Here is a 13,559-nt window from a genome sequence, read left to right as displayed (position 1 = left end):
AACAAATCAAAATAAAAAAACCAATACAAAAGCAAAAACACTTTTCTTCCAACTGCAACAGAACCAAAACCACAGGTAACAAACAGACTTGTTACAACAACACAAGGTCAAGAATGCTAGACAGATTATTTGTATGCAAAACAATTAAAGCAAAACAGCAGTGTTGGAACTGCAAGCCATGCTGTAGACTATGCTATAAGCCATGCAAAGCCAGACGCCACAGAAATGGCACGCTCACAGAGTGGTTAAAATCTGTCCAGCAGCCAAACCTTTATGGATCGCATGCAGACGGCAGCAGTCGCTCAAAGAGGCACCAAAGTACATATAGCCCGCAATTCTCCAGTGCAGAGAACACCACGGCAACGAAGGGCGATCGATCATATACAGGTGCAGCAAAACGCCCAAATAAACGCCAGCTTCGCGAAGGGGCCCTCGTGCAAAGCGGCGAGGCTCTGGAAATGCGCTTATTCAATCCCACCCCCTTGCCACACACAATTAACTACCTTGTATGATATTACAATATCTATGGATTAATAAATAATAGTAGTAATTAGTATAACAATAACAGTTACACCATTAATAGACTATCAATTTAATAATAATGATATTTTTAAACATCAATATCATGAAAAAAAAATGTCAATAATTAATCATTATCACTACCATTACCACAATAACTATTATTAGTATAATTAGTATAATAACAATGATGACAACAATAATCAGTGAAAGTCACAACCCCTCATTCTTGTATCTTTCAAAGACCGTATTCTTATATGATGATTTAAAAGAATATATATTAGGAGATTGCCTGTGTTTGGAAGAACTAATGAGCAATACAGAATATGAAGTGAATTGTAATCTAAAAATTGCTTTATTTTATTTATAATTCCAATGTTCTTAGCGACTTTGTTCTGTATGTGTCTGATATGGGGCTTCCTTGTTTATTTTGCTATCTTACCAAATTCTGATACATTTTAAAACTTTTACTGTAAAACAACCAGGGCCCGTATTTATCAAGCCTCTGAGAATTACTCAAAAGAACACTGCTAAGAATTGACTTAAGAGTAAAATAAGTCATAATTTAAGTTAAGTGTAGGACTAAATCTTAAGTGTCAGTTTTAGAGATGATTCACGACACTTTGCTGGACCACAAACTGGATTTTGGCATGGACCAATCACTCAATAGATGTCCTTAATTAAGGATATTCTCAGATAAATTCACATTGAATGGTGAAATTCCCAAGAAGAGTTTATGTTCAACACACATTTGACAATAAATAATTTTCAAGAGAATACATTGTGATTGTGGCAGAAATAAGGAACTACATTGACCAAAATGCAATGTGGTTATTAGGAGGGGTTCGGTGAGACAGAAGGACGTAGTGGGATTATTTAAGCAACAGGTGTGTGGGGTTAAAGCAGGGAAGTTTGAAAGACACAAAGAGTGAACGTGAACTGGAAGGGTTTTAAACAAGACTTGAGTTATCTGGTGTTTCTAAGCATTTCGCTGGCTGCACTGCGGAAGAGTATTGGGATTATCGCTGTCTCGATTCCTGAAGGACACTCGTTCATCGGCTGTGTTTGGACTGTGCGTGAGCTGAATAGTACACATTTTTATAAGTTTCCATTATAACGCTCCATCGTTATTCTAGCGGACCTCCGCTACCGAGCCGCTGGTTTATAATGAGTGTTTTCTGGTGGACCACGGTCGCTCCACGGGTCATATTATGTTTGTTTTTTTTCATTACTGGATAATTATAATAGTTATAATTAGATCCAATGTAGGCTAATATTAGTCTTTTATGAATTAATGAATCAAAAACAAAGTACACCACTGCTAATAACCATTGTAAATATATACATTTTATTGGATAGAAGACACAAATGCATAACATACTCAAAATAAACACTTGGAAATAAACATAATATAACTATAACCATTATAATAAATATTCAAAATATGTACTTTTGTTAATATATCAGTATATCTTATTATTATTATAAATAATATTATTTATAACACTTTACTATAGTATACATAAATATATATTACATATAATATTGTTTATATGACTTATTAACTGGATACATAAGATCATAAGATTATATTAAATTACATATTATTATTATTATTATATATAATATTGTTTATAACACTACTATACTATATATATATATAAAATGGTTAGTTCTAATCCTTGATTCTGATTGGTCAATAGCTGTGCTTTATTCACGGTTCTATTTATCACTGCGCAACACCCTTAGCAACCACCCGTATGAACATAAACATATGCTTTTTTTCTTATTTGAGGAAAAACGTTAGAATTAAAAGGCTAAAATGTTTCAAGTAAAATTTGATTTACTAGGTGGCATGACAGTAGATGAGTGGTTTGAGAAACAATTTAGAGAGCCATCAGGCTCAAGTGCTGAAATATAACACTGATACATTCGAGAAGACTCGTAATGAAAAAAAATACCATGCAGCAAACCCAATGGGCAGTGAAATGCTTCAGTTACTGGTGTAATGAAAAGAGTTGCAGCATTGGTCTTAAAAAAAATCACCAAGACGGAACTCAGCGCACTTCTCCATGAATTCTACGGAACTGTCAGAAGCTCCAAAGGCAAAAAAATATGGCATTAGTAGTTATGTAGTGTTACGTGCAGGTCTGAACAGATTTCTGAATAATCCACCTTTGAGTTTGTCCTGGTGTCTAATGAGGACCCACATGAGAGAAATAAGAAGAGCGGGCGTGGCTTCATGTTCCAACAATCTGTGAACCCGCTTTGTCCCGTTGCCTCTCTAGAGAAGTACTTTTCTCTTCTGCCAACAAACCCCCCTGCTTTCTACCTTCACCCCAAAATGCAAAACCTCTCTAAGGGCGCTTTCACACTTGGTTCGATTGCTCCCCGCTGCCATTCCTCATTCGAACCCGGATGCGCACCTAAAGTGCTAGCGTGAAAGCACCCTTAATGTTTTTGGTATGTAGATCATGCAGCGACACATCAAATTAGCTAATTATAATTTGTGTTTAATCTTAGTTGTAGTGTTTTTTCTCATTTTTAACTGTTGCAGGTACACAAGAGAGCCTATGGGTGTAAACTACCTTGCAACAATGTTGCCGAGAATTTGTAAAGCAGCAGGCACCTCCAAGGTTTAGACAAATCACTGCTTTCGCAGGGCCATGGTGCAGAGATTGTCCGATGCTGGTCTCGAATCGAGGTAAATTATGTGTGTGAGTGGACATAAGTGTGAAAGATCACTACAGAGCTACTGGAGGCCAAACTTAAATCAAAGAAAGCACTGGAGCGACATTCTTGGTGCAACAGGAAACACTGCTGAACAGAACTGCGTTGAATATCACCACAGTGGAGCCGATTGAAATGAGACAAATATTTAATGCATGACAGCTTCTAGGTGTACTTGGGTTCTATATTGGTAAAGACTGTCAATGTCAATGGTAAAATGAAAAGCATTATGGGGAGTCTTAAAAAATATTTTTACCTTCAAAAAATGTTTCTAGTGTTAAGTCTATGGTGGTTGGACTGTATGTTTTTCAATGACTCTTTCTTTTGAGACTTAGGGTCTAAGAGGGCTAGGAATAAAGGAGAGACCTTTCAATAAAACAGAATTTTATTCCTCAGAAAGTACAAAAGATTTTGAAAGATTAATTATCAGTTTGTGTGAGGGTTTCTTGTATACAAACAATACCGGATGCGCGCCAGTGGGGGTTTCTTTAAGACTGCAATGGAAGCTCGGCTATAATGTCCAAAAATGTCCAAAAAATAATGGTCAAATACGTACTATTGTGTTAACATTTTATTGACAAAAAATGCGTTAGAAAACGTTCATCTCAAAGACGAGTTCATTCAGAATCAGTTACATACAGCAGGTCGGCTGACTCGATTTCCTTCTCATACATTCCCGTAGCGTCACAGTGCATGTCCCTGTTGAAGCCCAGTGTCCATTGACTTCAGTGGGGCTGCTTTGAACAGTTTTTTTCAGTGCTTCGAAACTAGACGGTCATTGGATAAATGCTGTGATTATGTCCCGCCCGCGGACGCTCAGCGTCTCTGGGAGTGAATGAGGAGTGGGCTGGCCTGGACTCTGGGCTTCTGCGTGATGATTGGAGGGTCTGTCGAAAGGCTGCGTCTCCTTTTGATTGACAGCGATTTCATACAATAAAAAGTCGCTGATGCTGAAGCTGTTCGAGCTCAGTCCCATCACGGATTTTTCAAGTGTAGTCGAAAGACAAACTGCTGCAAACTATTTATTGGTATTTGCTTGTCGAAATTTCTAGCCAATTTTCATAATACATTTCACACAATTCTACATTTATACCTTTATTATATTATTATTTTTATTTCATTTTATATTATTATTAGTAATAATTAAAAAAATAATTATTAAAATAATTAAAAAATATATATTATTATTAGTAGTATTATTATACTTTATTATATTATTATTTATACCTTTATTATATTATTACATTTATACAATTATATTTAACTCTGCTGGCCATTGAGAGGACACTGGTCAAGTCACTGGAAAAGACGCCTAGTTGGTACAACAGGGTCACAGAGCATTTTCCTGAAAAGGAACGTAGAATTTACGTATAAATAAATGGACAATTTTTATGATGTAGGCCGAGAATGAGCTTCCCCTCTTTGAAAGACCAGCAGCCGCCACTGATACGCGCGCATCCAAGGGGCAAAACCACTATCTGTTATGCCGAGTTCTGTAAAAGAACAGTAATTAACGTAGATTTCGCATTGTTTGTAAATTCTAGTTGACTCAGTAATAAACTGCAATTTCAGAGTTGGATCTGTTTGTTTGTGTTTCATTTGCATATTAATATAACATTATGTAAAACGTTAGCTAGTTGACTAGTAGGCTATAATGTTATAGTCATCAGGTCTCTGAATGAAATCGTCCAACTAAATTTGCGAATCATAAAAACCTGACATAGCCTATGAATTCATGAACTTACATGCTTTTGTTGGTTGTTGAGCCTTTCTATCCTAAATGTTTACGACAAGGCTATGTCACGAACCGCCACATTTAAAATAAATTTGATACTGTAAACATACTGTACAAGACATGAGACGCGTGACAGCTAGGTGTGTGACAGTGAAGAAATGGCTAGCATGAATTACTTTGGAAGCCTAGGTAGTGCGGACTCCGCCAATTATTTTAAGAAATGAACTCTCGGTAACAGTGAGACATTACCAGATCCCTACACTATTTCAGACCATGAATGGATCACAGATATGTCTAAGTGGCCAGCAATCATATGGCCCGATATATACACTTATCTCATAGAGAAGCCCAGTGTATTTACACAAAGGAACAACTGCAGGCATATAAATCCTTAGATGCATATAATTATGTGCTTTGTGGTCATGTTTGTCACAGTTGTGTTCTGTTTGTCACATGTCTTTTGTTCTGGTTTCCCGTCACTCATTCGTTTCCATGTCAACCTTTATTAGTTCTTCTGTATCACCTGTTCAGTTAATCGTCGTCATCTGTGTCACCTATTATACTTAGTGTGTGAGTATCCTGCCTGCCTGTACCCGCTAGAATTTCTATTTAGTAAAAGTTTGTATTGGAGCCTTTTTACCTTCACCTTCTTCTCCGGTTGGCGGTTAGTGCAGTTTACAGCACAAGCCTGCATGTGCTAGAGTGCTACCTGTAGATCCCCAGGAGGAAACTCCTCATCAAAGGACCATTCTCCTCTATTTAGAGGAGAATCAACCATTTTACCTCTAGCCACTAAATATGGTGAGGTCTGAACCTCAATATGTTGCACCCCTGTCTGGATCTAAAAAAAGTTTCACGACTTCACACTTACATGTAATTAGAGGAAGTAAAGCTTTATGCGTATTAGAGGTTGCACGGCTACTGATTTCTGCTAGTCGATTTCTTATCAAAACAATACTTGAGTTACTCGACTACTCGTGGTTAATGCTACTGTAAATAAAAAGACGTGAAATAGTTCTTATCAATAAATATTTATTAATTCATAGCCTAATGCAACAATTACATAAGTAAACTCTCAAAACATTATAATTATGACATTACATATTTCAATTTTCATGTAACAGAGTAAAGCCAAATAAATAGCCGTTCTTGCCTTTCATTTCAGACGCAATGTCCGCTTTTAGGGGCCATTCACATATCGCGTCTTTTGTGCGCTCAAGTTATTAAGTTATTCCAAATGTAGGCGTGCGGCAAGCACGCTCATAATGGAAGCTAAGCGGTCGTGACGCGCTAGTTTTTCCAGGCGCGCCGATGCCGTGGCAAGATGAAAACATCTCAACTTTTCAGAACTACTCAAGACTACTCGACTAGTCTATGCAAGCCCTAATGCGTATTAAGACTGCTGTATATACAGTATATACTTCTTATCGTTGATTGACTGAATGCTCTCCACTTGTGTTAGTTATCTGAATGTGCTCCTCCCGAACTTCGTTAATAAAATATAATTTCACGAGTTCACAATTACATATAATTAGAGGGAGTAAAGCTTAATGTGTTTTTTGCGTGCTGTCCGGGGGGAGGCATCCACGCTCAGAATTTAGCTCGAACCCAGAGTACTGCCCCAAAAAGCTAAAGAGCAGAGGACAGCCGCTAGACTAAAGACCCCCCCACAGCGCCGGGCGGACAGGCCCTGCTGGCCCATGAATGGGGAGCAGTTGTAATTTGGAACGAGTAGTCGGGAGGGCTCGCATCGGGTAAGCTCTGCCGACCGATGGGCGGGGAGTGGCCAGATCAAGGACGGCCGACAGAGAGGGCCCATGTAGCTTCCGACGGGGGCGGCTCGCGGCATCAGGCCGGTGGGCCCTATCAGCCGACGGCAGTGAGACAAATTTTGGAAGCCCGGCTGGGAGAATTCTTGCTGCGTCCGCTGGGAGATCAATACTTGTTGGAAGGAGAAAGAGGAAACATAGATGCTCTACTGCGAGGGTTCTCGCTGCCTCAGCTAGGTTTTCAATTTCAATTTCTCATGTTTCAGTCCTGACGTGTGGTATTGCCAATGACTCAGCTTCTGCTAACTCTGCTGTGATTAAGGCCTGTTCTATAGTCTCAGCTCTCATTCTTCCTCTGAAATTCCGGTCGGCCCAACTGAATGCCACCTCAAAGGCTTCTGGCCAGTCAACCTGATCTGTTTGGTAGTGTACAGTCAGCATCGGGGGTGGACGACGACACACATGCATTATATTGCATTGCATATAATGTGTGCTGGTCAACTAGTCTAAAATTAAGAAACCCCTAGAAAACAGTTAAAAAAATATATATATATAGGAACATTGTGCACAATTAGGATAGGCTACTTAATATATTATTCCAATATCAAAATATGATACTAAATACCGCAGGGAAAAGGGCTTCTATTTGTGACGTGCTGCCTTTGCGTTTGAACATTGCACATTTTAAACAGGACACGCATTAGCTGAATAAATGTTAGCCAATACAAACATATTTATAGAAACAGTTGACAATGAATAGACAGGAGTCCAATAATAGCAGAACGAATCACTTATTCTAGACGAATCAGACATATAATGATGGCTGTGTTAACAGTAAAACGTCCGTCATCAACGAATTTTAAAAACACGGATGGATAATGCAAAATGCTTTCTGACATTTTGACAGAAAAAAACCCAAGCAAGAAAAAATTTTAAACTTAGCCTGTCAATTTTCATTTTACAGTTATCTTCTTTCTCTGTATGCGCGCGTCCGTGTTTGTGAGAGAGAGCTCGTGCAGCACTGATACAACGGTACTTTTTAATCCATAAGTAACTAACGCGCTAGTTTTCATACAAAATAAATATGTAACATAATTAGGTACTTTAGATATTATTAACACAATAACGTAACACATGAAGGCTTCGTTTCTCAACACTGAGAATGAATAAACGCCTGTTTCTCCAGACTCGCGCTTATCGGTAATCCACAAATCACATCACTTTCATAATCACCAAGCCATAGCGATTTCAAATTTATTAAGATTTATTGTTCAGCATTACTTGAGCATTTTATTATTTGTGTCACAGGTCGGGGTGGAGCGCCAGCGGGCCGCCCACCCCTTCACTTGCGTGCCGCCCCTGAGGAGCCGGCCGTGGACACAAAGGAAATGGCGGACACAGCATTCAAAATAAATATTCTTTATTAAATAATAAAAACAATATAAAATCCCTTCAGCATCCTCTTTTCTTCGGGAGCAGGCTCTTCCAGCATCAGCAGGACCTCCCAGCGTTAGCCGGCTCTTCACTAGCCACAGGCTCTTCCAGCATCAGCAGGCTCTTCCAGCATTAGCAGGCCCTTCCGGCATTAGCCGGCTCTTCACTAGCCTCAGGCTCTTCCAGCATTAACGGGCTCTTCCAGCATCAGCAGGCCCTTCCAGCATTAGCAGGCCCTTCCGGCATTAGCCGGCTCTTCACTAGCCTCAGGCTCTTCCAGCATTAACGGGCTCTTCCAGCATTAGCAGGCCCTTCCAGCATTAGCAGGCCCTTCCGGCATTAGCCGGTTCTTCAAGCGTTAGCAGAGTCTTCACTGGACTCAGGCAGAGAGAGGAATGAATACATGTAACTCACAGCGTTAGCAGGGTCTTCAAGCATTAGCAGGTTCTTCACTGGACTCAGACAGAGGGAGGAATAGACACGTGTAACTCACAGCATTAGCAGGCTCTTCACTGGACTCAGACAGAGGGAGGAATAGACACGTGTAACTCACAGCATTAGCAGGCTCTTCAAGCATTAGCAGGCTCTTCACTGGACTCCGACAGAGGGAGGAATAGACACGTGTAACTCACAGCATTAGCAGGCTCTTCACTGGACTCAGACAGAGGGAGGAATAGACACGTGTAACTCACAGCATTAGCAGGCTCTTCAAGCATTAGCAGGCTCTTCACTGGACTCCGACAGAGGGAGGAATAGACACGTGTAACTCACAGCATTAGCAGGCTCTTCAAGCATTAGCAGGCTCTTCACTGGACTCAGACAGAGAGAGGAATAGACACGTGTAACTCACAGCATTAGCAGGCTCTTCACTGGACTCAGACAGAGGGAGGAATAGACACGTGTAACTCACAGCATTAGCAGGCTCTTCACTGGACTCAGACAGAGAGAGGAATAGACACGTGTAACTCACAGCAATAGCAGGCTCTTCACTGGACTCAGACAGAGGGAGGAATGGACACGTGTAACTCACAGCATTAGCAGGCTCTTCAAGCATTAGCAGGCTCTTCACTGGACTCAGACAGAGGGAGGAATGGACACGTGTAACTCACAGCATTAGCAGGCTCTTCACTGGACTCAGACAGAAGGAGGAATAGACACGTGTAACTCACAGCATTAGCAGGCTCTTCACTGGACTCAGACAGAGAGAGGAATGGACAGCTGTGATTGCGAGTGAACAGCAGAAATAATTCCCACACTCACATTTCCACCACACACTGTAAGGTTTCACTCGTGCTCATTTCCACAATAAAACTGCAATTCAACAGACTCAGTGTACCAAGGCTTCCGCCCGCAATCCAGCCGAAGTTTTCTCTGGCTCTCTCATCTGTCTCTCTCACCTGTCTCTCTCGTCCTCTCTCTCCCGCGGCCTCCCGCCGCGACCGCGGCCACGGCCGCTCACGTGCTGCGTGTCTCACCTCTCATTCTCGTCGTGTCCCCCTCTGCTCGTGCCTCTCTCTCCCGCGGCCACGGCCGCTCACGTGCTGCCCGCCTCTCTCTCACACCCCCGCGGGGAAGAACCACACTCACTTTCTCTTCCTCTGACTTTTTATACTCTCATGAGCTAGTGTGGCTCCATTCAAACGCTCAACGCAAATTACCCACACCTGCTGTCAATCCGCCACTAGGTTACCATAGCGACAGGCACTCACCCAGGCTTTGGGACGGTGTTTCGCTTCCCAAATCTCAGCGGGGACATTTCTCTAGCAGGGATAGTCCCGGGCTTATTTGTCACCCCGTGACATTTGCATGGCTGAATGATGTCTTCCTCTTATCTGAGTGACCATGAATAACGGAGTATTTTAAGATAATCCATGCGATCCATGTGATCATCGAATCCATAGGATTAAGTTAACTCAGTACAATATTTCAACTTTCCACATCGACCCCAGGCCGTTTACCTTCAGGAGTCAGAAGTACCGTACTGTACTGTCCTCGCTTATGAAATTAGTCAGACGGCGGCCACGGGAGTGGAACGGGGATCGAGCGGGATTCTTTATTGGTGTCGATTTTCAGTCTCTTTTTAATGATAGGCCTTACGCATCTGTCAATCATCCCCGCTTGCTATTTGGGGAATGAACCCAGCGCTATGATTGGTCGAACTCTTCTTTTGCTGTTGCTTGATTTGAGGACTGCACGTGCACAGAGGCGTCACCAGGTTTTTGCGTAGTTTAGAGTAACAAATCGTACCAGCGTACTTTGAAGTCAAAATGCATATCCGCTACGCAAAATGCGTACAGGTTGCCAGGTCTGCAATATAGATGAAAGATGCATGGTTCTGCATTAAACATGGACAAGTTTGTGAAAGGACTGCCAGTGCCAGGTAAACCTAGAGCAGACGATGAATCTACATAAAATTCACAAATACCAAAACAATGTGTCTATGACAGATGCTATCAGCACAAAAGCAAATAGAACCCATTATAATGAGTGATGCTATCCACTGGATGTGGCGCGACATGACAAATTCCAGACAGTAAACTGATGCCCTGTTCTATTTCTGATGTAGCCGATTTCAGTGCTCTGACACAAAGGACAAATGGGTTTCCAACGTTCACTTTATCCACGTCCAGTAGACGGCCTCTGTTGTGGTCAGCCAACCATCATGTCTGTTGCCTTACAAAAAAATAAAGAGAGAAAAAGGTTCAGGAAGAAAGAGTAGATAGAAACAGAATCCAAGAGAAGGCTGTTTTCTCTGGATATCCAGCAGCTTTTTTTGCTGAGAGTATTTCAAATTCATTCACACACTGATTAACACAGGAGCTTTTAAACTCTCTTTCTACTGCAGCACAGTTGCTCACAATAATGACTTGTGTATTCTCATTGCTATAGAGACACCAGGGGCCTGTACCATGAAGGTAGCTGAACAAACTCGGGGTTACAGGATAAGTTTTGAGTTGACAAAACCAAACCGATGCAATCAGGCTTTATTGGTACCATGACGCAGCTCATCAACTTTCTCTGTCAACTCAGGCTTTGATCCTGCACATAAAAGAGTGACGTCGACACTGAACAACCAATCGCGGGTCGCGATTTTTCCGCGGAGGAGCAAGAGATAATCATTCATAATTACGATGAATTTAAATATGTATTTCAAGCTCGAAACAATACGGTTTATGCGGCCAAAGCAAGAGAAGACTGTTGGAGAAAGATTGCTTATTGTTAATGTGTAAGTTAAACAAATACGTTCTATATTTATGTAAAATTATGTTTGTATGTGTAGCCTATACGTGTAATATAGCCTATAGCCTATTTTTATAATATATAAAAATGTGCATGTACCGGTACTAAGAAAAATTAATATTCACTGATTTTTAGATGCAACCCCAACTCCAAATGTTCTTGGCAGCAGATAAAGACAAAATATAAAAATATAATTCAAAGTGGTGAGTATTTACCACGACCTTTTATTACTTTTGTGAACATTTTATCACAAACACTTGTTTGCAGCAAACAGAAATAAAGAATTAAATTCAGAAAACCAGAATACACTGGCAGAGTAGTTGGCTCTGAGTAGGCAATAAGGGATGGCCGATTATGGATGTGATTACAGGTGCTGTACAATCTGACCCTGGTGCTGGCTCCTCTAAGCAAGTAACACTGGGTACGTGTGCAATACATTACTACTTTTTTTTAAGTTGTAAATATGGCTGACTGTATGTTCTGCAGTAGAGGGAAATACAGTGTCCCTGTTGAAGCCAGCACACATACACACAGTCTCCCACACAGAGGTCAGTATGCAGCAGACAGAACACCAGAAACATAACCTGCTTTACAACAGTTATGCTTTACATTGGCCTATTTTTATAGTCTGTGTGTTCTCAGACAGTTGCTGATGTGAATGCACTGGGCTTTTTATTGTGGCAAACATTTGAATGTGTGGCATAAAAAAGGGACTGGCCCTTACACATCTCTTTTATTGTAGGATTTTTCACAACCTGCCCCAGAAACTGAGGCCTCTACCTCAATGGGCTTCAGAAGAAATGTGTAAGGATTTAAAACCCTTGACATAAATTACAGTCAGTCCTGTGTTTGTAGGAAGTCAAGGAACTTTTTGTGATTTTGATGAGCCTCCAGAAAACTTGTAATGATCATGTTTGTGGTGGAATTATGTTTCAGGTGGAAACAGACTCAGTCAGGGCCCTGTACAAAAGGAGTCTTGAACTAGACTGTTCACTAAAGGAGACTTGAACTAGACTGCACACTAAAGGAGTCTTGAACTAGACTGCACACTAAAGGAGTCTTGAACTAGACTGCACACTAAAGGAGTCTTGAACTAGACTGCACACTAAAGGAGACTTGAACTAGACTGCACACTAAGGGAGTCTTGAACTAGACTGCACACTAAAGGAGTCTTGAACTAGACTGCACACTAAAGGAGTCTTGAACTAGACTGCACACTAAGGGAGTCTTGAACTAGACTGCACACTAAAGGAGTCTTGAACTAGACTGCACACTAAAGGAGTCTTGAACTAGACTGCACACTAAAGGAGTCTTGAACTAGACTGCACACTAAAGGAGTCTTGAACTAGACTGCACACTAAAGGAGCTGACTGTGAGCTGAGGAGGCTCCAAACAAAATCAAACAGCTGGATAAAACTGATCTCAGTATGTATATATATATATATATATATATATATATATATATATATATATATATATATATATATATTAGTATAACTTATTTAACCAAGTAACACTTTAGTATGAATATTTATTAATGCAAATTTCTCTTGCTCTCTTTCTCCCTCTCATCCCACAAAACCAATAAAACAGTTTGAGACATATCTGCAGTTTCAATGTGCTTTTATTAAGTGTAATATTGTATGGTGATTGCATCTACATCTGCACCAGCTGGGTGGTCAAGTGTGATCGGGTCAGTTTCATCGGGGAGAAGCTGGTTTTGTGGTGTTTCTCGCTCCTTTCTACTGGTGGCTATATTGTGCAGAATGGCACATGCAGCCACTATCTGTGATGCCTGCTCTGGTGACTCTTAAGGGCCGAACACCATTGAAACGTGCATTTAGGATGCCAAAGGTCATCTCTATCTTTACTCTGGTTTTACTGAGGGCCACACTGAAGCGGTGCTGTGGCCCTGTCTGAGGGTCATGATAGGGGGTTATTGTGTAGGTTTTTCTAGCTCAGTTCAAATTAACAGTGTTTTGTACTGTACCAAATTTAACTTGCTTTCCTCAAAGCGCTGACACAACACAGACTCATGGAAAATTTGTGAGACAAGCACTGGAGCCAGGCCATTTGGCATCCAAACTTGATCATATATGTTCATGACCACAAGTCGTCTGCAGATGAAATGT

General features: G+C 40.9%; 1 protein-coding gene across 3 annotated transcripts in view; it reads left to right on the top strand.

Moving 5' to 3' along the window:
• The window catches only part of LOC311289759 (uncharacterized protein), a 123,701-nt gene that overhangs the window by 95,968 nt on the left and 14,174 nt on the right, over positions 1–13,559 (top strand). The window lies entirely within an intron of this gene.

The sequence above is a fragment of the Rutilus rutilus genome (genome assembly GCF_951802725.1).
Source record: "Rutilus rutilus genome assembly, chromosome: 4".
Lineage (NCBI taxonomy): Eukaryota > Metazoa > Chordata > Actinopteri > Cypriniformes > Leuciscidae > Rutilus > Rutilus rutilus.
Note: the sequence above shows the minus strand (reverse complement) of the source record. Positions and strands in the feature narration are given on the sequence as shown.